Consider the following 26,171-nt stretch of genomic DNA (forward strand, 5'->3'; position numbering starts at 1 on the left):
ACCTGTTATGCTGATTTCTTGGTCTCGGAGGTCTTTATCAGTTTGAATTATCCAATTATTCTTCACTTTTAGTAAGGCGGCATAATTAAATAATTATTATTTAAGTTTAATTTTTCCAAAGACTCAGTACACTCATTTTATTCTCAGATATTAAAACAAACATTGCCTCGTCTTATCCTGTGTGTGGGATAGAATACATCTGCAACGTCCCTTGGCCGTCTTTGGAGAAGACTGAAAAGTGCGAACCCCAGGCGCTGTCTACTAGGGAGTGTGGGTAGCGACTTCGAGACTCTAGAGTTTGACGACATGAGTACACTTCCGCCAAGCGAATGTCGGGTAGCTGGATGAAAAGCAATAGCGTTCTGTGTAAGCAAGCACGGCGTTTTCTCGGGCAGGGAGGGACACGCTGGAGATGCTAATGGCGTGTTACTTTCCTGAGGCTGAGGAGATGGCAGAAGAAGAAGCGGTTGGAACAGAGACCGGAGCTCGAAGAGCAGACTGGAACTTTGCCAACAGAATAATAAAACATAACCATGTAAAATGGGCAGTCGACACGTTTCACCCTATAAAGGCTCCGGGGCCAGATGAGATACTTCCGATACTCCTACAGGAAGGACGGGAGATACTCGTCAGTGGCCTGATAGACCTCTTCAGAGCTGGTCTAGCTTTAGCGTGCATGCCGAAATCATATCTGAAGCTAAAGCCGTATTCATACCTAAGCCTGGAAAGGCAAACTATGCCCAAGCCAAAGCATACAGACCGTTATGTTTAACCTCCTTCATACTGAAGCAATGGAGAAAATTCTGGATAAATATATCAGAAGACCAGTGCAACTGAACTCAATGTTACATGAAAATCAGTTTGCATATAGACCTGGCAGATCCACTGAGGTAACACTCCACCAGTTGGTTTGTAAACTAGAGGAAAGCCTAGAAATATAAAGAAATTGCACTGGCGGAATTTCTCGATGTAGAAGGAGCCTTCAGCAATACAACCTATGACTCTTTGATCAAACCATTGGAAAAGAGCAAGGTGAGTAAAACCGTCGTCAAATGGATTAAATCCATGTTAGACGGAAGGAAGATAAAAGCAACCCCGTTTGAAGAAACGCTGACGGTTAGGGCCACCCGAGGTTGTGCTCAGGGAGGAGTTCTTTCGCTTCTGTCGTGGAACCTCGTGGTGAATAAAATCATAGCTATGTCCAACAAACAGGGTTTCTATACACAAGGATACCCAGATGACGTAGTGATTGCGGTACGAGGTAAGGTGATGAGTGTTATCCAGGTGTAGTGTTAGATAAAAATCTAACCTGGAATCCACATATAGAAAGGAACATAACCCAGGCCAAAAACTTGCTGTGTGCATGTAAAAGAGCCGTTTGGAAGACATGGGGCCTAAGACCATCAATGGTAATGTTGATATACACAATGATCATTAGACCGTTGATGGCCTATGCTGCAATCATCTGGTGGCAGAGAGTAAGCCAAGGAGAAGTCAGTAGTAGATTGGATAGCCTACAGAGAATGGCATGCATAGTCATAACTGGGCCTATGAGAACTACGCCGACAGAAGCCTCGAATACTTTACTAGACCTCCCATCACTATGCAATTTCATAAAAGGACAGGCTAGAATGAGTTCATATAGATTGGCACAATCAGAGTGCTGGAATGCACAAAGACCCAATCTAGGACACTAAAATTAACAGAGTAATAACAGAGGAAGTTCTACACATGCCTTCTGATCATATGATACCAAAGTACAACTTTGAAAAACTGTCTGAGACTCAGATAATAAAAAATGAAGACTGGGATATCAACAAATGGAATACTGAAAAAGAATATATAGTGTGGTGAACTGATGGCTCAAAGACTGTGGATGGCACAGGAGGAGGGATCAACGGGGGAAGATCTGAGAGATCAATCCAGATGAGCCTGGGCAGACACACTAAATTCTTTCAAGCTGAAATAATAACTATCACAACATGTCTTAAAGGAAATCTGAAAATGAACTATAGGAATAAGAACATTTTTATTTTTACGGACAGCCAAGCGGCCATTAAGGCACTAGAGGCAGTCCGGATAATATCCAGAATTGTCTGGTACCGCCACTCACTTCTCCTGAAAGTCTCAAAGTACAACATTGTCAAAATAATATGGGTACCAGGGCATGCAGGTATAGAAGAAAATGAAAAGGCAGATAAACTGATCAGGAAAGGGACAGAAACACATTTTGTAGGCCCAGAACCTGTATGCGGGATTTCCTATGGCAAGCCCGACACTACCTAGGAAAATGGGTACAAAGGAAGCAAATGGAAGACTGGAAAAATACTCCAGGATGCAGGCTTGCAAAGGAACTGATAAAAGGACCAAACAAGAAGCATACTAAAGAACTGTTGAAACTCAGCAGAGAAAATATAAGATGGGTAGTAGGACTGTTGACAGGACACTGCCATCTGAAAAAAACTCCTACATAGAATTAGAGTAATAAGAGACAGCATATGTAGGAAATGCAATGAAGCAGAGGAATAAGCTGAACACATACTTTTCGAATGTGAGGCGCTGGGTAGAATCAGACTCTTCACTCTAGGACTACCAGGTGAAGAGAGAGAAAAGATCAAAGAAGACCCAATAAGAACAACCTGCAGCTTTGTGAAGGGAGCAGGTATATCGTCGGCTTACTTCTAAAACCTCGTATGTCCCGATGCACTTTCTACGCATCATTTTCCTTAAGCCTGGCCACGCCTCCCAGCCATATATGGAGTTGCAGTCCATCAGAACAATTTTCATTGTGAACAATTTCCTATGCCGATGTGTAAAGGAAAATGGACTTTACCATACGATATAGTAGGGATGTTGTTTTCATCACGTATTTACTCACTCCTAATGTATAATGCATTTAAGGTTCAATTTCCTTTACACATTAGCACAGGAAAATGAACACAACGAAAATCGTTCTAATGGGCTGCATATCAATATGTGGATGGGAGGCGTAACCAGTCTTAAGGAAAATATTGGGTAGAAAAAGCATTGCAAGATACGAGGTTTTAGAAGTAAGCCGTCGATATCTAGGTGGAAATGAAGGAAACACATGGTAGCAAAAGATCTTAGAGGTCGACGCTAATTAGGAACTAAAGTTTTAGAGGCCCCATGAAGAAGAAGAAGAAGAAGAAGAAGAAGAAAGCACGGCAGAAGTCAGCTGTTCGCAAATTATTATAAGTATACTTTTCGTTTTAAGTTCTCCAGTGGAGGAAAAAATATATGGAAAAGTAGAGCCAATTCCATACGTCCGACCAGTGTATTTATATACTTTTTAATTTGCTTTACGTAGCATCGACACAGATAGGTCTTACGGCAACGATAGGATAGAAAGGGCTAGGAGCGGAAAGGTAGCAACCGTGGCCTTAATTAAGGTACACCCCGAGCATTTTCCTCGTGTCAAAATGCGATACCACAGAAAACTATCTTCAGGGCTGTCGATGGTGGAATCTGAACCTACCATCTCCCGAATACAGCTCACAGCACGAGACCCAAATATTATTATTATTATTATTATTATTATTATTATTATTATTATTATTATTATTATTATTGTTCGTAACCGAATGAAATATTTAGACAACGATGGTGATTGTTGGTGTGACGCACTTTTAAGAGTATCACGTTTACAAGGAGAATGTATCCAAGTCCAGTGAAAGTTTTGATTATCAAACGGTACCTTCAATACCACAACACGCGTGGAGGCGGAGAAGGAATTTTACTGCCACCCACGCACGACTGAACAAACAAATTGACAAGAAATTTGAAGTGGAGTTATTGGGAGGAATGTGTCTGTCGCGCAGGTGTTGACCGATATCTTGGCATGGCGATGAAGTAATAAGCCGAGTTGGGAAGTAATTGAGTTAAAATAATCGCATTACTTGTAACGAATACTTTCTTATAGTAATTTTTACTTGTAGTCGTTACTTATCACAAAATGTAAGTTTTACTCGTAATTTACTTCTTGAAGTATATTTAATTGTAATCGTTACACTCTAGTAATCATTGCATTATGGTAATCAATAAACCTGTACATTGCTTGGAAGCATAAATGGGATGATAAAGATAACGTTTTTAGTTATTGCCTCTCCATTAACTTACTTCAAAAAACATCAAACTTTTCCTACAATGTTCATCACTGATAGCAATGTTCCCAAAACTAAACACAGGTATTCCTTCAAGTGCTCCTGTAGAGCGTCTTGTCAGCAAATCCAAAGGTATACAGTCGAACTTCGATATCTCGAAGTGCTTTGTGAGGCTGAAAACACTTCAATTTATCGAATATTCGACATATAGAATAATGTGCATTCTACTTCGGCTCCACCATTGCCATTATTGTTTCTCCACATTTACAGGTTGGTGTTTTAAAGCCACCTTTATTATGTCTTAACAGAGAACATTCTCATTTTGGATACTCACAAATTCGTATTGAAGAGAAGTCCGTAATTTTCCTTTGCCATTTTCTAAGTAACACTTCTCTCTACAAATGTCTGTAGCATACTGATAGCAGTTCCAAACACATCCTCAACAGCTGATGACTGTCGGTGAATAAAGCTGCGAAATCTGGCCAGCGCCCGTACTGGCAACAGCTTACCGACTGCTGCAAAGTAGCCTAAAGTAGGATTTTAAACTGCTACGGTACGCGGCTACTCGAAGTTGCGATGTGCAGTACCGTTAAGATGCTATGGCAGGCGACTAGGCAATAAACGGGGTTAAAGGTCAGGTTGTGAGTTTCACAAATAGGAAAAGTCCTCTCAGTTTTAAATGCTGCGTTGATGGGGTGAAAGTTCTTTATAGGGATCACTGTAAGTATCTGGTTGTTAATATAAGGAAAGATCTTCATTGGGGTAATCACATAAATATGATTGTAAATAAAGAGTACAGATCTTTGCACATGGTTATGAGGGTATTTAGGGGTCGTAGTAAGAATGTAAAGGAGAGGGCATATACGTCTCTGGTAAGACCCCAACTAGAGTATGGTTCCAGTGTATGGGACCCTTACTGGATAACGTGATTCAAGAACGGGGAAAAACAAAGAAAAGCAGCTCAATTTGTTCTGGGTGATTTCCGACAAAAGAGTAGCGTTACAAAAATGTTGCGAAGTTTGGGCTGGGAAGACTTGGGAGAAAGGAGATGAGCTGCTCCACTAAGTGGTATGTTCCGAGCTGTCAGTGGAGAGATGGCGTGGGAGGACATCAGTAGACGAATAAGTTTGAGTGGTGTGATTAAAAATAGGAAAGATCACAATATGAAGATAAAGTTGGAATTCAAGAGGACAAATTGGGGCAAATATTCGTTTATAGAAAGGGGAGTTAGGGATTGGAATAACTTACCAAGGGAGATGTTTAACAAATTACCAATCTCTTTGCAATCATTTAAGAAAAGACTAGGAAAACAACAGATAGGAAATTGCCATCTGGGCGACTGCCTTAAAAGTAGATGAGTAGTGATTGATTGATTGATTGATTGATTGATTGATTGATTGATTGATTGATTGATTGATTGATTGATTGATTGATTGAAACAATACACTCTGACTAAAATTCAGAGATTACTTATATAAGGAGACGACTACAGGTTACTTCTACAAGAACTAAATTTCCATGGGGATAATGTGTACGCATATGTGTAATGTTCCGCATAATTTCCAGTTCCAGAAACAAATTTTACATCTCGGCTTCAAAAATCCTTCGAGGTATCGAAAAATTTGAGTAATAGAACCTTGAGTTATAGAAGAAAATGTAACACGCCGGGAAAAGAATATTTCTTTGAGATATCGAAAATTCGAGTTATGAAAGTTCCACTGTACTGTGGTTTAGCGATGAGAATTTTAAGAACCAATTACATTGTACAGTAAATGGTAAATTATTTGAAATGCTAAGTCACTAACAAAATAAACTTTATGGGAATTTTTTGTAGAGTTCCAGATATCATTGATAGTTTCAGTTAGTGATGATAGCCACGTAATGTCTCTATGCTTTTAAAAGCAGCACAAAATGAGCCAATATATTTTTTCTCTACAAACTTTGGTATTATTTCAGCTCCATGCGAAAAAAAATGTCGGTTATTTCTTTAGGTCTGGCGATGTACGGGGGCTGTGAATAAAGTACTGGCAATATTGATCGAACGCAATATTTAATGAAGTAACAAGTACAACTGCATTACATTCCTTCAACGTAGTCACCAGCCAAGTCGATTATCTTGTGCCAAATGAGGACCGTTGGCAAGGCGTTCTCTGTAGTTGAGAGCGACGGAGCGGCCAGCTGCGCGGAGTACAGGTGTCACGTCAGGAAATCGGCGGCCTCGGAGGGGTTCCTTCAACTTCGGAAACAGGTGGAAGTCACAAGGACTTATGTCCGGTGAGTACGGAGGATGTTCCAAGACCTCCCAGTGCCACCGTTGCATTAAGAGCTTGACACTGTTTGCGACATGATAACGTGCGTTGTCATGCAACACGATAGGGCGATCGTCGCGCAATAAACGTGGACGTTCGCGCCGCCTAGCCAGACGCAGATGTCGCTCCAGAAATTGGCAATAGCAGTCACTGTTGACTGTTTGTCCCTCAGGCACAGCGTGCGTAAGAATAACGCCCTCGCAGTCACATGCCACAATCAGCATAAGCTTCACACGACTGGGTTCCTGTCGAAACTTCTGTGGACGTGGCGAACCTGGATGACGCCATTCATTCGATTGACGCTTAATTGAGGCCCGTAGGCTCGTGCCCACGTCTCATCAATGGCGACAGTGTGCTGCAGAAATGAGTCTGCTTCGTTGCGGTATCTCTCCAGGTGGATGGCAGCCAGTGCATACCACTGCTATTTCTGTACGTCGGTGAGTTGATGTGGAACCCAACGGGACGCAATTTTCCTTATGATAAGACATTTCGTCAGTATGTGCCACCCCCACGAAACGCCTTCACACATCGTTCAGCCGTCCTATACGGTACCGGTAATTCATTCTCGCCACAGGCTACACGTAATACTCGATAACATTCCGATGCATTTTTGCCACGGGCAATCTCGATTTTTAATCTACGAACGCTGACCACCTTTTAAAAACATGCTTTACAGCGGTCAAATCGACACTCTTCACTTCAATGCCACACAGCAACAACACTCCCAACTGTATACCCGTCGACAACAGCGCCACCTGACTGCTCCCATGCCCGATCTCCTGCGAGAGTCTCGCCTACGTTGCCTTTACTGTACGTGCAGTCCTCGCATGAAGTAAGTGTAATTGTAAGTTTACTGCCTCTGTGGATCAGTGGTAGAGTGTCGGCCTCCGGATCCCAAGATAGCGGGTTCAAACCCGGCAGAGGTAGTCGGATTTTTGAAGGGAGGAAAAAAGTCCATTCGACACTCCATGTCGTACGATGTCGGCATGTAAAAGATCTCTGGTGACACATTTGGTGTTCACCCGACAAAATTAATTAAATCTCAGCCATAGACGCCCAAGAGAGTTTCGGTTTACTCGGTCTGCCATCTAGTGGGCCTAGAGTAAAACGGAACGTCGAAATTGACGAGCAGACAGCCAGATGGCGTCAACTTGAAATGTCTGCACACGGTAGCTGAGGCCATACGATTATTATTATTATTATTATTATTATTATTATTATTATTATTATTACTGATTACTTGTTGAAAAAAGTAATTTCAATTGTATTTTTTATTTTGCTACTTGTTTAACGTCGTACTAACACGGAATGTTTTCGGCGACGGAAGGAAGCGGCCGTGGCGTTACTTAAGGTACAGCTCCAGCATTTTCCTGGTCTGAAAATGGGGAAACCACGGAAAACTATCTTCATAGCTGCCGACTGTGGGATTCGAACCCACTACCTCCTGAATACAAGCTCACAGCTGCGCGACCCTAACCGCACGGCGGACTCGCTCGGTAACGCTATTGTTTTAGAAAATACAACTCAGAGAATTAGAGTAGGTGAAGCATAATCTAATTCTGTAATTATTAAGAGGGGGTCCGCAAGGCGGTATTATTCGACTTCTGTTTTCTTTTATATATTTATAAATGACATGAGTATATAACATCTTGCTTGTAATTTAAGGGCGAGCCCTCCCCTTCTTCACTTCCTGTGTGCACCAGCACGAAAACACTGAACGCAATTGGAATATAACACCTCAAAGATACTTCAGTCACTTTCATATGTTGTTTAGTATGTCTTTAACATCACACTGCCTCGTACAGATTTTCGGTGATGATGAAATAGGAAAGGTGTAGGACTGTGAAGGAAGTGGCTGGGGCCTTAAATAGACTACAGTCTCAGCATTTATCTGAATGTGAGAATGGACTGCTGACAGGGAGGTTCGAACTCAACATCTCTTGAACGTAAGCTTATAGCAATGTCCAGTACAGCGTAGCCAAAACTCGCCCCGTCACTTTCATGCGTTCGAAGCCAAAGTTCAGACTGAGACAGATAGAGGAAAGTAACAAACTTGTTCTAGCTCATACCCGAAGATTCATCTCACCAGAGATTCTCCATGGATTAGTAGGTTCATCCTGGAGAGTTATTGCTCAAGACGAGTTCTACTGTCGTGCCCCTCCTACTATTTAGCTGAGTACTGTTCTTATACGTGGCTGAACAGTGCCCATGTCGATGCACAGTTAATCCTACCATTTTTGTGCTGGTTGTTGTTGTTGTTGTTGTTTCGGTCACCAGTCCATAGACTGATTTGATGTAGTTCTCTATGCTATCCTATCCTTTGCTAAACATCTATACTTTAATCTGTTAGCCATATTCATTATTTGGTCTCCCCCTACCGTTCTTACCGTCTATACTTCCCCAAAAACTAACTGAACAAGTCCTGGGTGTCTTAAGATGTGTTCTATCATTCCATCTCTTCATCTCGTCAAATTTCGCTAAAGCATTCTCCTCGCAGCAATTCGATTCAGTATCTCTTCATTCGTGATTTGATCTACCCATCTCACCTTCTGTAACACTACATTTCAAAAGCTTCCGATTTTCACACCAGGCAAATAATGTACCTTAATTAAGACTACGGCCGCTACCTTCCCATCCTTCCGTCGCCAGATTACTTCGATGTGTTAGTACGACGTTACCAAATGAAACATCAGAACCAAGGATACTGGGTGGATGGGTACGGAATATTTTAGAAACGATTGGAATGGGATGTTACTGGGAAAAATAATGTATAGAGAAGTGGAAAATATGTAAAAAAAAAATTGTTCTAAGAATTAAGGATATTGAAAAACAAGACATTGATGCACAATGTAGAAGTAAGAGGTCATTAGAAGAATTTTGTAATATATATGGGAGAATGAGAATAAATGTAGAGTTTATAACAAAAAAGAGAATGAGGGGTATAATATGGTGGTTAATGGGGATACATAAAAATAAAGCATATAGAAGGAACAGGGATAAAAATAAATGTTTAATATCCTCTGAAGAGATGGGATGGGCACACCTTATAAAAGATTGCCCTATGACAAAGGAAATACGAGAAAAATTCATAGACGATGAGGATGTAAAGAAAATTGAGAACGAAAATCAGTTGTATACAATTGTAAAGTTATTGAACAGAGAATGGATGCACCCGGATAGAATTGCAAAATTATTTAACATTATTAGGGGAAGGTGGAGCAGGAAATTGAAGGAAGGAAAGGATGTGATACATGTCAGCCAGGAACCGAATTGTGCCTAAGGTAACCTAGACAATATAACTCCGTTGAAGTCTAGAGCCATTAGGTACATAGGATTAAGGGATAGCATGAAACTACCTCGTTACAGTAGTTCTACTAGTTTTATGTATTGTCGAGTAATAATTTCCGTTTTCTCTCTTTTCTTAACAGCCTGCAAAGGCAATATTATCTTTGATAATCTGAAAAGATATCACTATAAATAGATGTTTTGTTTTTTTTCTGCCATAATACTATATATGAATGGAACTCCAACATTCAGTTTATAGTATTCTTTCTCTGTTCAATTTCTATGCATCTGCTTTATATGAACATTCATCGCATGTACCAATTATTAACACTATTCACAATAGTTATTTAAGTTACTCCTTCTAATTTTGTATACGGCATGTATCACAAATTATGAAATTATGAAACGATTACAATAAATAATACCCTCTCCCTAATCTATGATTTTCGAGATTAAGGGAGACGGGTATCTTGAATCTGAATCTGAATCTAGTAGGACGTTAAAAGTAGAGAGAAAATAAAGGCAACTCATTCAGTCGCTCTTTTGTCTAGTTCAATGGCCCTCATTTTCATCAATGATCTTCCATGATCCAGCCTATCAAAGACATATGATAGGAATCACAGAAAAGTCTGTTTATGGATATGTTATACTGTACGGAGTAATAAATCACAGGATTATGAGAGGCTGCATAAACAACATCAGAATATAGTATGATGGTAAACGGAATGAAAAGTCAGGTTGTAAGTTCCACCAAGAATAGTTCTCAGTTTTAATTGTTGTGTTGATGGGGTGATAGTACCTCATGGGGATCACTCTTAACATAAGGGAAGATCTTCATAGGGGGAATCATATAAACGGGATTGTTAATAAAGGTTACAAATCTCTTCATATGGTTGAGAAGATATTTAGTGGTTGTAGCAAGAATGTAAAGGGGAGGGTGTGGACGTCTCTAGTAAGACCCCAATTATTAGAGTATGGTTCCAGTGTATGGGATCCACACCAGAACTACTTGATACGAGAAATGGAAAGTATCCAAAGTAAAGCAGCACGATTTGTTCTGGGCGACTTCCGACGAAAGAGTAGTGTTAGGAACTTTGGGTTGAGAACACTAAGTGGAATGTTCGAAACTGCCAGTGTGGAGATGGCTTGAAATGCTATTAAAACACGAATATGCTTGAGTGGATTTTTTAAAAAGTAAAGAAAGATCAAAAAGCAAAGCAAAGTCACCTCCGTACAGGCCATGAAGGCCCTTGGAGGAGTGGAAGGTAAAGGCTTCCACCATTGTTAACCTCGGCACGTGATGGGGTAGAGTGGTTAGCTCTTCGCCCGGCCGTCTTTGCCCCCAGGAATTAACCTGGTACTCATTTTTGGTGTAGGCTGATTGAACCTCAGGGCCATATGTACCTCCGGAAGTGGAAATCTCGTTTCTTAAAGTTTGCGACTTCCTGACGGGGATTCGAACCCACTTCCTTCCGGGCGAACTGAGCACGCCTTTACCGCCTCGGCCAGGAAGCCCCTAAAGAAAGATCATATGAAAATAAAGTTGGAGTTCAAGAGGACAAACGGGGGCAAATATTTTCTTATAGGAAGAAATATAAGGGATTGGAATAATTTAGCAAGGGAGATGTTTGAAAAATATCCAAGCTCTTTGATATCATCCAAGAAAAACCTAGCTAAGCAACTAGTAGGGAATCTGTCACATGGACCACAGCTCTAAATGCAGATCAATGATGATTGATTGATTGATTGATTGATTGATTGATTGATTGATTGATTGATTGATTGATTGATTGATTGATGTGTTAAGGTTTCGACCAGTCTTTAGGGTGATTACTCAAGATCCATAGGGCGGTAGTATTGTAAGTGAAAACGATTCAGGCGTAACAAAGCCAATGTAGTGACCTCAGAGTTGCGATCTACGATATTCTGTAAGAAAGAAGTCTGCTCTCGGAAGAAATTACCTTTGCATCACTGTTTCCAGATCGACTCTGCTGTGTGCGGGTGAGAACTGGATGGCTTGAAAATAGAGAATGCATAAGATGAAAATATACGACAGTAAGGTAGCGGGAATTATTGCTAGTTCAAACGTGTAAAAACGATTGCAGAAGATACTCAGAAGGAGGGGAAAGGGCGAAGTTAGGAAGGTATTCGATAGACGAAACTTCGCGTATCAACCGGCATGTGTTGCGAATGATCGAGGATACGTTACCGGTACCTAACAGCAGAGGGAGATTAAAGCAAAGATGGTTAGACTCAGTTTTTAATTACTTAAAGGCAAGAACAAATTAAAGACATCACCGTGCAGGCCTCGACAAGTCTTTGGAGGTATGTAAGGTAAAATCATACACTATCCGTAACCTGATCACTAAGTTGGAAACAGTAGTTTCTGGTTTCTATGCCCGGCTATCAGGAAATAACCTGCTAACCTACTCGTTACTGGTGGAGTCTGAGTGAACCTCAGGGTCACATGCCTCTCTACAAATGGAAATCGTGTTTCTAATTGTTTTCCGACCTCGTGACGTTGAATCGATTCCACGACCTTCCCAGTGGAACGAGCGTGCCATTACTGTTTCGGGCAGGCAGTATCTGTATAAAGATAAGAAGCGGTGGAACTAACCAGGCAACAGAGCTGATTTTGGAGAAATTCACTCACTCACATTCTGAAAGGCTCATCAATCTGCTATGAATATGTAGTGTATGTAAACGTCCGAATCCCACGTGCGAAGGAAGCTTTCTCAAAAAGAGAATTGTCCTCTAACATCTAAAACCATCAACATGGAGGTACGAGAGCACTTCATGACTGGAGTGTTGTAAGCTATGGTCGGAAAAATGGACCCTGCGAAACTGGAAGTATTAAAAATTAGGTCATTTGAGATGTCGTTCTAGTGTCGACTCCTACCAATACCTTGGACTGGTAGTCACAGACGAGAACGTTTTGAAATGAGACAGGCACCTTGGTTGAAACGTTCAACAAGAGAAGAAATAGCAGGTGCGAATAAAAAGTTACACGAAGAAAACAGAAGTTTAAATAATTCTTTCGTCTCCTTCAATACACTTTTGATAACGTGTACACAGCTGATGGAAACTGGCAGCGAAGGCATCTTTTGTAATCGATCGAAACAATGACGTCACACGTCTTTGGATGCCCAGTATTTCAGCACAATATGTGCCTTTGAGAATTCCCTTGACGCGGAGAAACAAAAATAAGCCTGCAGGTGTCAGATAAGGGGAGTACGGTGGATTTTCAAGACGTGGCGCATCATCAAGAGTTTTCTGTCCATCCCGAAAGCACTTGAACTGGTCGTAAACATATTTTGTGCTTACGGCTTCTGTTCCGTACACTTGTACCAGCATCGCGTGCGTCTCCGTCGCCATCTTCCCAACTTTTAAACAACACTTGATGTATTGCTCTATTTCTGTATGACGCGAATCTTCACACGCACTACGCTCGACTGGCCGCAGCAGACTAACTTGCTTCAGCTCCGTGTGTTCAACTCTACGTTGTAACTGTTCCACCTCGTCAAAACACTTGAGGAGATGAAAGTTATTATCTTGGGACACATGAATATTAAATAAACTATTTGTGGCTTGCCCGCAAATTGCCACGCAAATAGAAACAATTAACATTCCATGGTTCCCCATTTCTCTATGTAATGTTTGGGCGCCATGGTTACAGTTTTAAATAAAACTGTAAACCAAAATTTATATTTACTAGCATAGAGACTTATACTTAGATCACAGGGGTAGGATTTTAAATAATTAACCATTAAGTATCGCTTAAGAAAGAAAATTAACGCAATATAAAATGCCAATGAATTTATTATATAAAAAAATGAGATGAATCGGAAAAGTTTTCTTAAAGCGTGGAGGAATTTACTGAATTTACTATTGCTTGCTTTATCTAATTGAAGCTCACCAATTGCAGCTTCCGTTGAAGTCATCTGGTTTCCGTGGTTACTCGTTCTCTTCTCGATGTAGACTCTGCTCCATGGACATCCTTCCCTCCTTCTCTGATATGGTACGGGCTATCTGGACTAACACTCCCTACTTGCCTGGTCTTAAATTAGACATTGGCCCTATACTTGTAATAACTGATCAGCGTTGATCGTATAAGGAGAAAATTCAGAGATATGAATTTTTCCATATTAGTAGAAATCCCAAACCAACTGAGCTATACTATTTATACGGTACAGACTTGTACCAAATTTCCGTAGACTTGAACTAAACATAGTTCTTCGTCCAGAATATTTACTGAAAATAACACAAGCCGTAAGCTTGTTTCGTTTCTCGTAGATCCGATAACATAACCGAAGTAGAAGTACTAGTGATGAAGTTTCCCTAAGTATCTCGTTGTAAGGTTGTAAGGTCTTAAGGACCTAAGGTCCCGTTCTCGTGTTGAGAATCAGTATATATCCGGGCTCATCCCCACTCTTGGTAACAGTTCAATCTCAAAACTCATATACAACGAAGTATCTGATTCGATAGATCGAAGCATCAACACCCCTCCTCTTCTTCCTCGACAAGTCCAGAAGGCGTGGCGATGATATAGCTGACCAGCTTGCAAGCCTCGCGCACGGGTCTCTGTTTACTAGCCTTGGTCATAAAATAAACCCATGACTCACGCAAAATCCCAAGCTTCAAGAATAACCCTCCGTATACACAAATATGAGATGAAATGAAAACAACTATGTCTCAACATATTGACCGTATTTACAACATAATGAATTCTTATCCTACATAATATAATAATTTAAATAATAAAACGATGTTATCATATATGCAATATGATTCCAAAAAGCCTTGATTACAAATGATTGACGTTGAATAAATATGTTATTACAAATAATTGCCGATGGCGGATAAACTTGATATCAAATGATATCGCGTAAATTGATATTATATTAAATTAGTAGGGCTGGTGAAGCCTGGACGGTTACAACGTGGTGCTTCTCGAGATGTCTCTCTATTCACACGCGCGTGCACGCAGTGTTACCACACGTTGTCATTGCGATATCCGTCCATGAACAGTACTGTTTAGACACACTTCGTAGCTTCGTTTAGCACTTACTTCGTCATTCTGACTGGTACAACACCCTGTTTGAAGGGAAGCTGGAAGGTACAAGGAGCAAAGAAAGACCAACAGCACATTTTATAGACAGTATTAAAGGCAAACTCTTTCATAGCCACTTGAAGCTCTTGGACAAAGACCTAGATGTTAGGCCTCTTTAAACGACAAATCATCATCAAAAACAATCATCTGGATTAAAGAAAGGAAACGCTTGCTATACATGTACGTTTCTATCAACCTAACCTTAGGGAAGAGGAGGTGAAGAAGTAGTAGTGTACGTATATAAGTAATGATGATGGTGATGATGCTTGTTGTTTAAAGGGTCATCTAGGTCATCGGCCCCTAATGGTACGAAATGAGACGAAATGCAATAACAATTTAGAAGTACAAAATTCATCCACTGACCGGAATTCAAAACGTGATGATGAAGAATAAATGGATGAATATGAATTTAAAACAATCAGTCGATCCGACCCGAAATGCCTCACCTTCCCACAAACTACAATACTGACCAAGGAGCCGCTTACAAAACACAATCCTGAATTGATGATGCTTGTTCTCTGAAGGGGTTCAATATCCAGTTCAACGGTCCCTCATAATGGCACTTATCGCTAGTAAAATAGAACCATGGTATTTCTCAAGTTGCGGTACTAATCAAAAGTAACGTAAACTCACGGTGTTCCAAACATTATGGCACTACTCGTAAGTATTGTACGTCGTACAGGTAACGCGGAGTTGTGGTGTTTCTCACATAGTGGGTACAAATCACAGGCAACGCAGACCAACAGTGTCGCTCATATAATGGTACTAATCACAGGCAACGTAAGCCTATGGTGCACCTCACATTAAAGCGCCATTCGTAGACAACGCAAACCCATGGTGCACCTCAAAGAGTGGGTGCGAATCACAGGCAACGTAAGCCTATGGTGCACCTCGCATAATGGCGCCATTCGTAGGCAACGCAAACCCATGGTGCACCTCACATAATGGTGCCATTCGTAGGCAACGCAAACCCATGGTGCACCTCACATAATGGTGCCATTCGTAGGCAACGCAAACCCATGGTGCACCTCACATAGTGGGTACAAATCACAGACAACGCAGACCAAGTGTCGCTCATATAGAGGTACTAATCACAGGCAATGCCCAGACCCGTGGTTTTTCTCACAAAATGGTACAAATCACAGGCAACGTAAGCCCGTGATGTTCCGCATATAGTGGTACTAATCACAGGTACTGGAAACCCACAGTGGTACTACTCGCAAGTAAAGGTGACCCATGGCTTTCCCCGCGTGAGGTACTAATCACAAGTAGTTTCATGGTTCTAATTCCATCATCCCCTGCTCGCCACTTTTAGTAACCTCTTACAACAGGCAGGGGATACCGTGGGTATATTGCTCGTCTGCGTCCCCCACCCACAGGGGGTTATATAAGTACTTGGGGCATTCAAAAAATTTACTCTAAATGGATTTTCTTCGCAGTAACAATTTATTGAAAAGTAATACATATTATATTAAAGGTATTCACCGCTAATATACATATGCCTTTGCTATCTTTCGGGTAGTTTCAGTATTTGCACAGCAAATCAATCTTTGTAAGCATCCCGGCGCCAGCGCCTGACAACTGTCTCTAACTCGTCATTAGGGGAGAGATCTGGCGAGTATGGAGGATAAGCACGCTGTACCCTAGAGCGCTCAGGGTGGCAATGGTCTGCCGACTGCCATGTGGCCACGTGTTGTGACGGTTCCGAGAATTAGTGCTGCCTCCCCACAAGGCTACTAACTCGTGTGAATGTGTAAAGCAGCCATCACTACTTCCCAACAGTGAAACCACATAATTCACCGCTGGCCACGATTGCTTACATGTTGTCTGAACGTTGTCCAGGAATAGCTTGCACAGGACATACGACTCCACACACAGACAGAGAATCCTGAAGAACAGATGAAATGAAATGTCGTATGGCTTTTAGTGCCGGGATATCCCAGGACGGGTTCGGCTCGCCAGGTGCAGGTCTTTTTATTTTATGCCCATATGCGGCCTGCGCGTCGTGATGAGGATGAAATGATGATGAAGACAACATATACACCCAGTCCCCGTGCCGTAGGAATTAACCAATTAAGGTTAAAATCCCCGACCCGACCGGGAATCGAACCCGGGACCCTCTGAACCGAAGGCCAGTACGCTGACCGTTCAGCCAACGAGTCGGACCTGAAGAACAGATGACTAGGTTAACACCACATCAGAACTGATTAATGAGATTCTGAAAGACGCAAATGCAAGGGTGACATTCAGGAGTGCACTACCAGAAGTGATTGAGATGATCAGGGTCAAACAGGGATATGGACTGTCACTGATGTTGTTCAACATAGCACGGGACCAAGTTATAAGACAATGGAGGGCAACAAACGATAAGATGGTGATACGAAAGAAGGGCAGGGGAGAAGAAGGGCAGTGCACAGGTGCCTAGCCTTTGCGGATGACATAGCCATAGTAAACGAGATGGAAGAAGACACTAAAAAATAAGATGACCAAGATAGAGAGGTGAATCGCCTACGACTAGACAAGGACTCTGAACATAACCGGAGATTGGGAAACACCAGAAGGCACCTTGTAGAAGATAGAAAAGTATAAGTACCTACCTTGGAGAATATGTAGCAGGAAGGAATTGAAGCAGCGAGGGGATGAAACAGAGGGCGAAAAAGATGAGGACGACCTATCTTGCGACCAGAGAAGTGTACAATGGAAGAAACTTATCAACGGATGCGAAAATCAGGCATTACAAGGCTACAGTGAGAAACGCTGTCGACACGATGACTCTAGGGAGGCATGGGACAGAGCAACTGGAGATAAAAGAAGAGAAAGAAACCTGAGGAAGATAACTGGGACCAAAATTAGAAGGTGAGAGATGAGAACGAAGATCAAGGGACAAATTGTACCGAAACATGAGGAGGATTTCACAAGAAATCAGATTCGGAAGAGGAAGATTTACTGGACATTTGATCAGGATGGACATGGAGAGAATGACCAGAAGAGTATGGGAGACAACGTGTAAGACGAGAGGAACGAAGTGAGTTGTCGAACTCCACGAGGACTGGACCGAGATGGGGATCAAGGTGGAAGGGACGCAGAACTGGAGAAATAAATATACTCCAACCGTAATGCCGGAGCTCAACGACAGAGAAAGATACAGGGATAGGGTAGAGAAACACAAATAGGGCAGACAAGAGAAGAGGATGCTGAAAATCTCAGATGACAACAGGAGATGAGAGAGAAGATGAAGAGGTTCTAGGGTGAGGAGGAGGAGGAGAAGAAAATCCAAACCATGGCAAACCTACCCGTGGTCCTACAGAGGCCGTAAAGGAAGAAATAAAGAATGGAAGGAAAGAAGAAGAAGAAGAAGAAGAAGAAGAAGAAGAAGAAGAAGAAGAAGAAGAAGAAGAAGAAGAAGAAGAAGACTTCTGCCTTTGCGCAGCAGCAGCAGCAGCAGCAATGCGTGGCCACTGGCGGCACTGTAGTATGTCTTCCGGCGTACACCGGGCAGGCATTTCCAACTTTTACTTTTTCGGAGATAAGGAAGGAGTGTCATCATTTCTGAGTGGACTAAATATGTGCAAAATATATATCCTGGCTATTATTTTTGTGTGTGTAACAAGATACAGAAATTTTACATAAATCTTCATTAAAGACGGTTATGACCGAGCGAGTTCGAGGTGTGTAGCTGTGGGCTTGCATTCGGGAGTTAGTAGGTTCGAACCTCTCTGTCGGCAGCTTTGAAAATGATTTTCCGTGGTTTCCCCGTTTTCACACGAGGCATGTGGTGGGGCTGTTACCTTAATTAAGGCCACGGCCGCTTTCTTCCCACTCCTAGTCCCTCCTTATTCCACCGTCACCGTAAGGCTTGTCTGTGTCGGTGCGACGTAAAGCAGATGTCAAAAAAATGTAAAAACAAAAAAAAAATACAAGGAATGTCGTATATAAGGAAATCGTTCAATAAATTCACCGTCACGTCTTGACGGGTTTCAGCTAGCTGTTTTAGAAAACAGAACTCAGAGAATTAGAGCAGATGAAGCATAATCTGATCCTGTAATATTATTAAGAGGGAGTCCCTACTTTAAATTCAGTTCTCCTAAGGTTTCTTCCCTACTGACATCACTTTATTTTACTATTTGCTTTACGTCGCACCGACATAGACAGATCGTATAGCGACGATGGGATTGAAAAGGGCTAGGAGTGGGAAGGAAGCGGCTGTGGCTTTAATTAAGATTCAACCCCAGCATTTGCCAGGTGTGAACATCACTTCATTCTTGATGATATTTTCATACGATACTGGCTGCACCTCCTTTAGTATCTAAGATATTAAACTGCATATTTTCAGCACAGTCTGCCATTACGACAAAGTCCTCAGCATAGACTAAACTGTTTACTATATTTCCCTCGCGCTCATTGTATACCTTCCAGTAAATGATCCATGTAAACTATGAACAATAAAGCTGAAAGATTATAAGCTAGTCTAACCCATGTAACTATTTAGAACCAATAACTCATTCTACCGTCAATTGTCAATGCGACCCGATTGTCAGCATAAATACCTTTAATTGACCATAATAATCTACTCCTTAAACCATAATCCCCCAGTACGGCTAACATCATTTCCCTTGGTACTTCGTCTTATGCCGTTTCTAGATCTCCGAAACATAAATATGACTGACTGTTTCTCTCGTAGCATTTTTCAGTTACTTGACTCATACGGAAAATCTGGTCCTTACTGCCTCTCTGTGGTCTGAAACTGCACTGGTCTTCATCTAGCTTACTCACCACCATTGATCGCACTCTCCTTTACAAATCGCCAGTGAACATTTTGCCTGGTATACTGATCAATGAAATACCTTACAGTCATTTTTATTTTCTCGATAAAGATATGTTTACTTACTGCTTTCGTCCATTCAGAAGGTAGCTTACATTCTATGCTAATCCCATTACTCTGTGAAGCGATTTTATCCTTGCCTTCACACTTAGTAATTCTCCTCCCTGTGAATTCCATTGTTCGGGGCTTCAAAAAATATTTTCTTTCAAGTTGCAAAATATTCATATCACCTTGTCAGTGATTGCCCGGGATCCGTTATGATTTCATCCGTTTTACCCAATATGCTATTCACATCCTTGTTTCCTCCCTTTCTTTCTTTATACAGTCCACGAAGACTTCTGCAGGTTATTGCCCAAATCTTGCCATGGTTTCTTCTCGGACTCAACAAAGATTTATTTCGCCGTTGCCCACGGTTCATGAACCAGAATGTGACTACAGCAACCCACACCACGATCCACGAAATCTTACAGCACGGGGAGATGTGTTTATTGAAAGACCCTCGTCTGCTCCGAGTTACTGTTGAGCTCTCGTACTGGTCAGTGATACAGCCTGTGTTTAGAGAAAGCGAGAGCCGCACAGTACGGTACATCTCCAAGGTCCAGCGGGACGGATATTGTTGATTTCTCTGAGTCACTAGATCACCTGTCATAAGTTTAGGGCTTTCTAGACCGAATTGCTTCTTTAGAAAGCCTGTGTCTACACTTCTGTTGTTTGTGGATGGTGTTGAGGTGCGATGACTGGGACATTCCTCGTGATATCCTGTCTGCGTAGTTTCATAATTAATGCTTATTTGATCATCATTAGGCCGCGTTTCTTTCGTGATTTTCTCCCCTCACATATCAAGTTAAATATTATTGGGTTTACATCCCTCTATTTTTTTTTTTTTTTTACAATTTTCGCCGGAATGTTGTCCTTTACGTGCAGAAAATTGTACTTACACCATCTTGACGAATTTGAACATCTTTAAATACCACCAGAGTGAGCGAGGATCGAACTCACCAAATTTTCAAGTTTGTACATGTATTAACTACGGTTTGTCTCGGATGGTAGGCTACGTTTCTAAGAATCCATTTTTAATAATAATAATAATAATAATAATAATAATAATAATAATAATATACGGTGGTCGGAAATAACACGAACTGGGCATATGGGCGTTAGAGGCTTGTTTAAATTTTAATACAAGAAAAAAATTACATTGTGAATCGCATGCAACTGGTGGTACGGATAAGCTACAGTTGATGTTTTTTCCTTTCTCTTTTTCTTTTCTTTCCTTGTTTTTAATCTATTTTACGTCACATCGGCACAGACAGGTCTTATGGCGAAGATGGGATGGAACAGGGCTAGTAATGGGAAGGAAGTGACCGTGACCTTAATTATGGTACAACCCCAGCATTTTTGTCTGGTGAGAAAATGGAAAACCACGGAAAACCGTCTTCAGCGCGACGACAGTAGGTTCAAACCCACCATCTTCCGAATGCTGCATCACAATTATGCGATCCAAACCACGAAACCAGCTCCTTCGGTTCCTGCTTTGTATGCACCACTCGTGCTGACCCTTCTGTTTACTTAGGCTTCTTTACTGATTTGGTTTCGTCAACATCAGACTATTTTATTAACTGTATCGTCATTATTATTATTATTATTATTATTATTATTATTATTATTATTATTATATTGGTCTCGAGACTCGATTGCCAAAGGGAAAGTCTTTTGACACTTGCCGCTACTTGGGCGCAATATTAATGTTATCCCTAAAAAGTATCTTCACCATAACTACAGTTTCGTCGCCATAAGACCTATCTGTGTCGGAGCGACGTAAAGCCCCTAGCAAAAAAAAAATAAAAATAAAAAAAATAACTACAGTCAAAGCTCCCAGAAGCAAAACCGAGAACTCTAGGTGAACAGATTGGAAAGTCAAGAGAATTTTGATGCATGAATATCAATTAATCGGCTCATTAGTCTTGTATTTGCCCAGATAAAGAATAGACCGTGTGAAGGATTTTCTTGTCTTCAAAGAATAACCGATCCCACTTAGGATAGGGGCCGCAGTCTTGGTTACAAGAAGAAAGGAAGTGCAGCAATTCTAGACTCGACTGGGTCCTGTGATTACTGCACACTTGGAAAGTTCTGAGGCCCTTGGTGGGAGTAGATTGTTACTCTGAAATTAAAATATCAATATCACAAGACGTGAAGTCCATTAAATAATAGCACCTTCTTGCTAATAATTATACGTCAATCTATAACTTTGTTTAGTTACTGACAGCAAGCTGTCATCATGAGAAAGTCTAGAAACGGTTATAATACATCGAGGTGAGGTAGAAATTTCTTCAACCAAATGTTCATTCAATCCTTGAATACATTTCCTTTCTTTGCAGAGGTCATGCATGGTTGGCGCTGACAGACACGCTCTTGTGTAGGTTATGAACTGCCTCACCTCAGCCTACAATAAATTGAAATAAGCTGCGCCATATTCCTCCACAAAGTTTCACTCTTAGTAATCTATACATGTTCATGGAGTATTCCAGACTACAGTTCTTCCTCTCTGCTGCCATCATGTTTCCGCACGTCAAAAGACGTTTGTACAAGTACAGTGCCATTCAGGATGATTACAATAGCAGTATCATAAGACGTGAAGCTTACTAAATAATTATAGCACTTTCTTCCTAATAATTATACTCCAATGTATAACTTTATTTAGTTCCTGAGAAAGTCTAGAAATGAATGATTTTGTGTGCTATAAAAAATAATAATGCAGAATTCTATAAAATATTTGTTTTTTGATAACGTGACCTTCTTCTTCTTCTTCTTCCTCTTCTTCTATCGAAGGTTGGCAGCCCTCATGGATATTCTAGTCTTTGAGCCTGCCACATGGAAAAGTGACACCGTGTTCATCTCTAACCAGTCTCTCAGTTTCTTCAGCCAGGAGATTCTTCTCCGGTCAGGTCTCCGTTGTGCTATCTTCCCCTCCATCACCAAATTGTGGGCTCCTGTACTTTTCATTCCGCATCATGTGTCCAAAATATTCAAGTTTTCGCTTCTTGATTGAAAGGCGTACTTCGGTAACGTGCCGTGGAAAATCCAAAATATAGATGTGTATAATTATGAAGGATAATATATGGAGTGCTTCTCTCCTCTTCATACTCAGACAACATACTACACTACCAACCACCACAGAAACACGCAGTAGTGATTACATCCCTCCATATAGGGTTGGCGTCAGGAAGGGCATCCGGCCGTAAAACAGGGGCAAATCCTCATGTGCGACGCAGTTCGCACCCGCGACCCCACAGGTGTGGGAAAAGTGGTAGGAAAAGAAGAATATAAGGAGTGTTTATCATCTTCTCGGAGCCGATGACCTTAGATGTCAGGCCCCGTTAAACAACAAGCATCATCATTATCATATCATCATGTCGATAATTTCACGAGCGCGCAAGGAATTTTCTGAACAAAGTGAAACCACAATTTGTATTTGGTAAGAATATTTACTGAATTATTATTATTATTTACAATTTGCTTTACGTGGCACCGACACAGATACGTCTTAATCCTGAAGATAGTATAGGAAAGGGATAGAAGTGGGAAGGAAAAGGCCATGGCCTCAATTAAGGTACAGCTCCGGCATTTGCCTGGTGTGAAAATGGGAAACCACGGAAAATAAACTTCAGGGCTGCCGACAGTGGGGTTCGAACCCACGATCTCCCGGATGCAAGCTCACAGCTGCGTGCCCCTAATTGCACGGCCAACTCGCCCGGTGGTCTTTTTCTAGTAGACGGCCTGTAGGCGACCTGCATGTCTGCGAGGATGGGGCCCTACGTAAGATGATTTCTGATGTTGAAGACATCATGAACACCCAGTCCCCGTGCCAGACGAATTTACCAGTTACGCTTTAAATCGAACCTGAAAGGTCAGCATGCTAACCATTTGGCCATGAATCTGGGCACTGCCTTGTAAATACTACGCGTTAGGTTACAAATCAGAAAGAATTGCGAATCACCTTCGATAATTTCCAAACAGTTGCCTATCAGGTGCGATAATCTAATCTTGATAATATTTCAGTGATAGTCGATCGTGAATGGTTGAAAGTGACAGGAGCTGTAAATATTGGTCAATATTCAATGCACGGCGAATGAGGTGAAGTTTTATTGTCACATATTTTTTTTTATCACAGCATCTTTCATAAAATGTTACTACACAATCAGTACCGGTAACTCCAAAATGCATCGTTTTATATCTTATAAAATAAAATGAACTTGTACCCTTACCTGTATGAGCTGAGTGACTTGACAGTCATGTTTTCCTCGACGTGTGTAGTTTCGTATTATACAGTCTACATAGCTTCATCAGTGCCTAAATTTGGTCTATCTGATGTACAAAACACGTCTTTGAGACCCCTAAGTGATTTATACAGCCAAACAAAAGCTTCAAAATCGGTGTGCATAATTATGTCCGATGGCTTTGGAGGGATTAACCTGCCTGAAATGACAGAAGACCACAAGGCTTGAGAATACTGCTACAAGTTCATAAATTAGTAGCCTACAGTTGTTAGAAAGGAAATATAAATACCACGAAAATAATATTTGTGACTAGCTAAATAACATGTTCTTTGTACTGATTTATGAGCAAGGTGGTGGTGGAGATTATTGTTTTAAGAGGAAGTACAACTAGGCAACCATATTCTATATAACACTAATCAGAGAGAAAAATTGGAAGGGATGCGACACTTCGAAAAATCAAGGTATCGGAAAAGGAAGACAACGGTCACGAAGGGCGCGAAAATGAAAGACTCCCTGGGCATGGAGTGCTCTAATAGCGTCGGGGTCGGAAAACAACAAAAGTTGACCAAGTGAGGTCGTATTGGATAGATGAAAGTTACAAGTAAATGGAAGCAATGCCAGGACTCAGCTAAGAGCCACGTGGTCACCAACCCACGCTCCCAAGTTAAGAGCTCCGGGTGACCCTTTTAGTCGCCTCTTACAACAAGCAGGGTATCCGTCGATGGTATTCTACCGCCCCTACCTACAGAGGGTAAAAAACTACAGAGCACAGCAGTTCTCAAACATGGATAAGCACGCCTAGCACTCTCAACAATACAGCTGTAGTCTCCAAGCGCTTTTCGTAGAAAGGCGCGCTCATTCTTCAGCTGGCCGTCGGTGGATGGAGAGTGGGTCTCGGCCCACAAGTGGTCCGTGGTCCAACAGCTCTGCACTCCGACAGGCCAACCGAGCAGAGGAGGGGTGGCCACGGCTAGCCCGTGGTCCAACAGGTCCGCGGTCCAACAGCTCTGCACTCTGGCCGGCCAACTGAGCAGGGGAGAGGTGGCCACGGATGGTCCGTGGTCCAACACCTCCGTGGTCCAACAGCTCTGCACTCTGACCGGCCAACCGAGCTGGGGAGGGGTGGTCATGGCTGGTCCGCGGTCCAACAGCTCTGCACTCCGACCGGCCAACCGAGCAGAGGAGGGGCATGGCCACGGCTTATGCGTGGTCCAACAGCTCTGCATTCTGACCGGCCAACCGAGCAGAGGAGGGGTGGCCACGGCTGGTCCGTAGTCCAACAGCTCTGCATTCTGACCGGCCAACCGAGCAGAGCAGGGGTGGCCACGGCTGGTCCGTGGTCTAACAGCTCTGCATTCTGACCGGCCAACCGAGCAGAGGAGGGGTGGCCACGGCTGGTCCGTAGTCCAACAGCTCTGCACTCTGACCAGCCAACCGAGCAGGGGAGGGGTGGCCACGGCTGGTCCGTGGTCCAACAGCTCTGCGTTCTGATCGGCCAACCGAGCAGGGGAGGGATGGCCACGGCTGGTCCGCGGTCCAACAGCTCTGCATTCTGATCGGCCAACCGAGCAGGGGAGGGGTGGCCACGGCTGGTCCGCGGTCCAACAGCTCTGCATTCTGACCGGCCAACCGAGCAGGGGAGGGGTGGCCACGGCTGGTCCGTAGTCCAACAGCTCTGCACTCTGACCAGCCAACCGAGCAGGGGAGGGGTGGCCACGGCTGGTCCGTGGTCCAACAGCTCTGCGTTCTGATCGGCCAACCGAGCAGGGGAGGGATGGCCACGGCTGGTCCGCGGTCCAACAGCTCTGCATTCTGATCGGCCAACCGAGCAGGGGAGGGGTGGCCACGGCTGGTCCGCGGTCCAACAGCTCTGCATTCTGACCGGCCAACCGAGCAGGGGAGGGGTGGCCACGGCTGGTCCGCGGTCCAACAGCTCTGCACTCTCACCGGCCAACCGAGCAGGGGAGGGGTGGCCACGGCTGGTCCGTGGTCCAACAGCTCTGCACTCCGGCCAACCGAGCAGAGGAGGGGTGGCCACGGCTCTGAATTAGGGAGGCGGGACAGGGTTGGACCTTACGGCTGACCCCAACCGTCGGCTGTCCTGAGAATGGTTTTCCGTGGTTTTCCATTCCCCTGCACTAAGGCGAATGCCGGGACAGTTCCTGGTATAGGCCACGGCCTCCATCCCCCTAACCTTCTTCGAGCATCTCCTTCACCGTCACAAATCTCCCGGGCTGAGAGACGGCG

The 26,171-nt window shown here is 42.7% G+C and overlaps 1 protein-coding gene across 2 annotated transcripts in view; it reads left to right on the plus strand.

Annotated features, from left to right (window-relative positions):
- LOC136878714 (uncharacterized) overlaps positions 1–26,171 on the plus strand; it is a 137,121-nt gene that overhangs the window by 11,326 nt on the left and 99,624 nt on the right. The window lies entirely within an intron of this gene.

Source organism: Anabrus simplex, chromosome 8, assembly GCF_040414725.1.
Source record: "Anabrus simplex isolate iqAnaSimp1 chromosome 8, ASM4041472v1, whole genome shotgun sequence".
Taxonomy (NCBI): domain Eukaryota; kingdom Metazoa; phylum Arthropoda; class Insecta; order Orthoptera; family Tettigoniidae; genus Anabrus; species Anabrus simplex.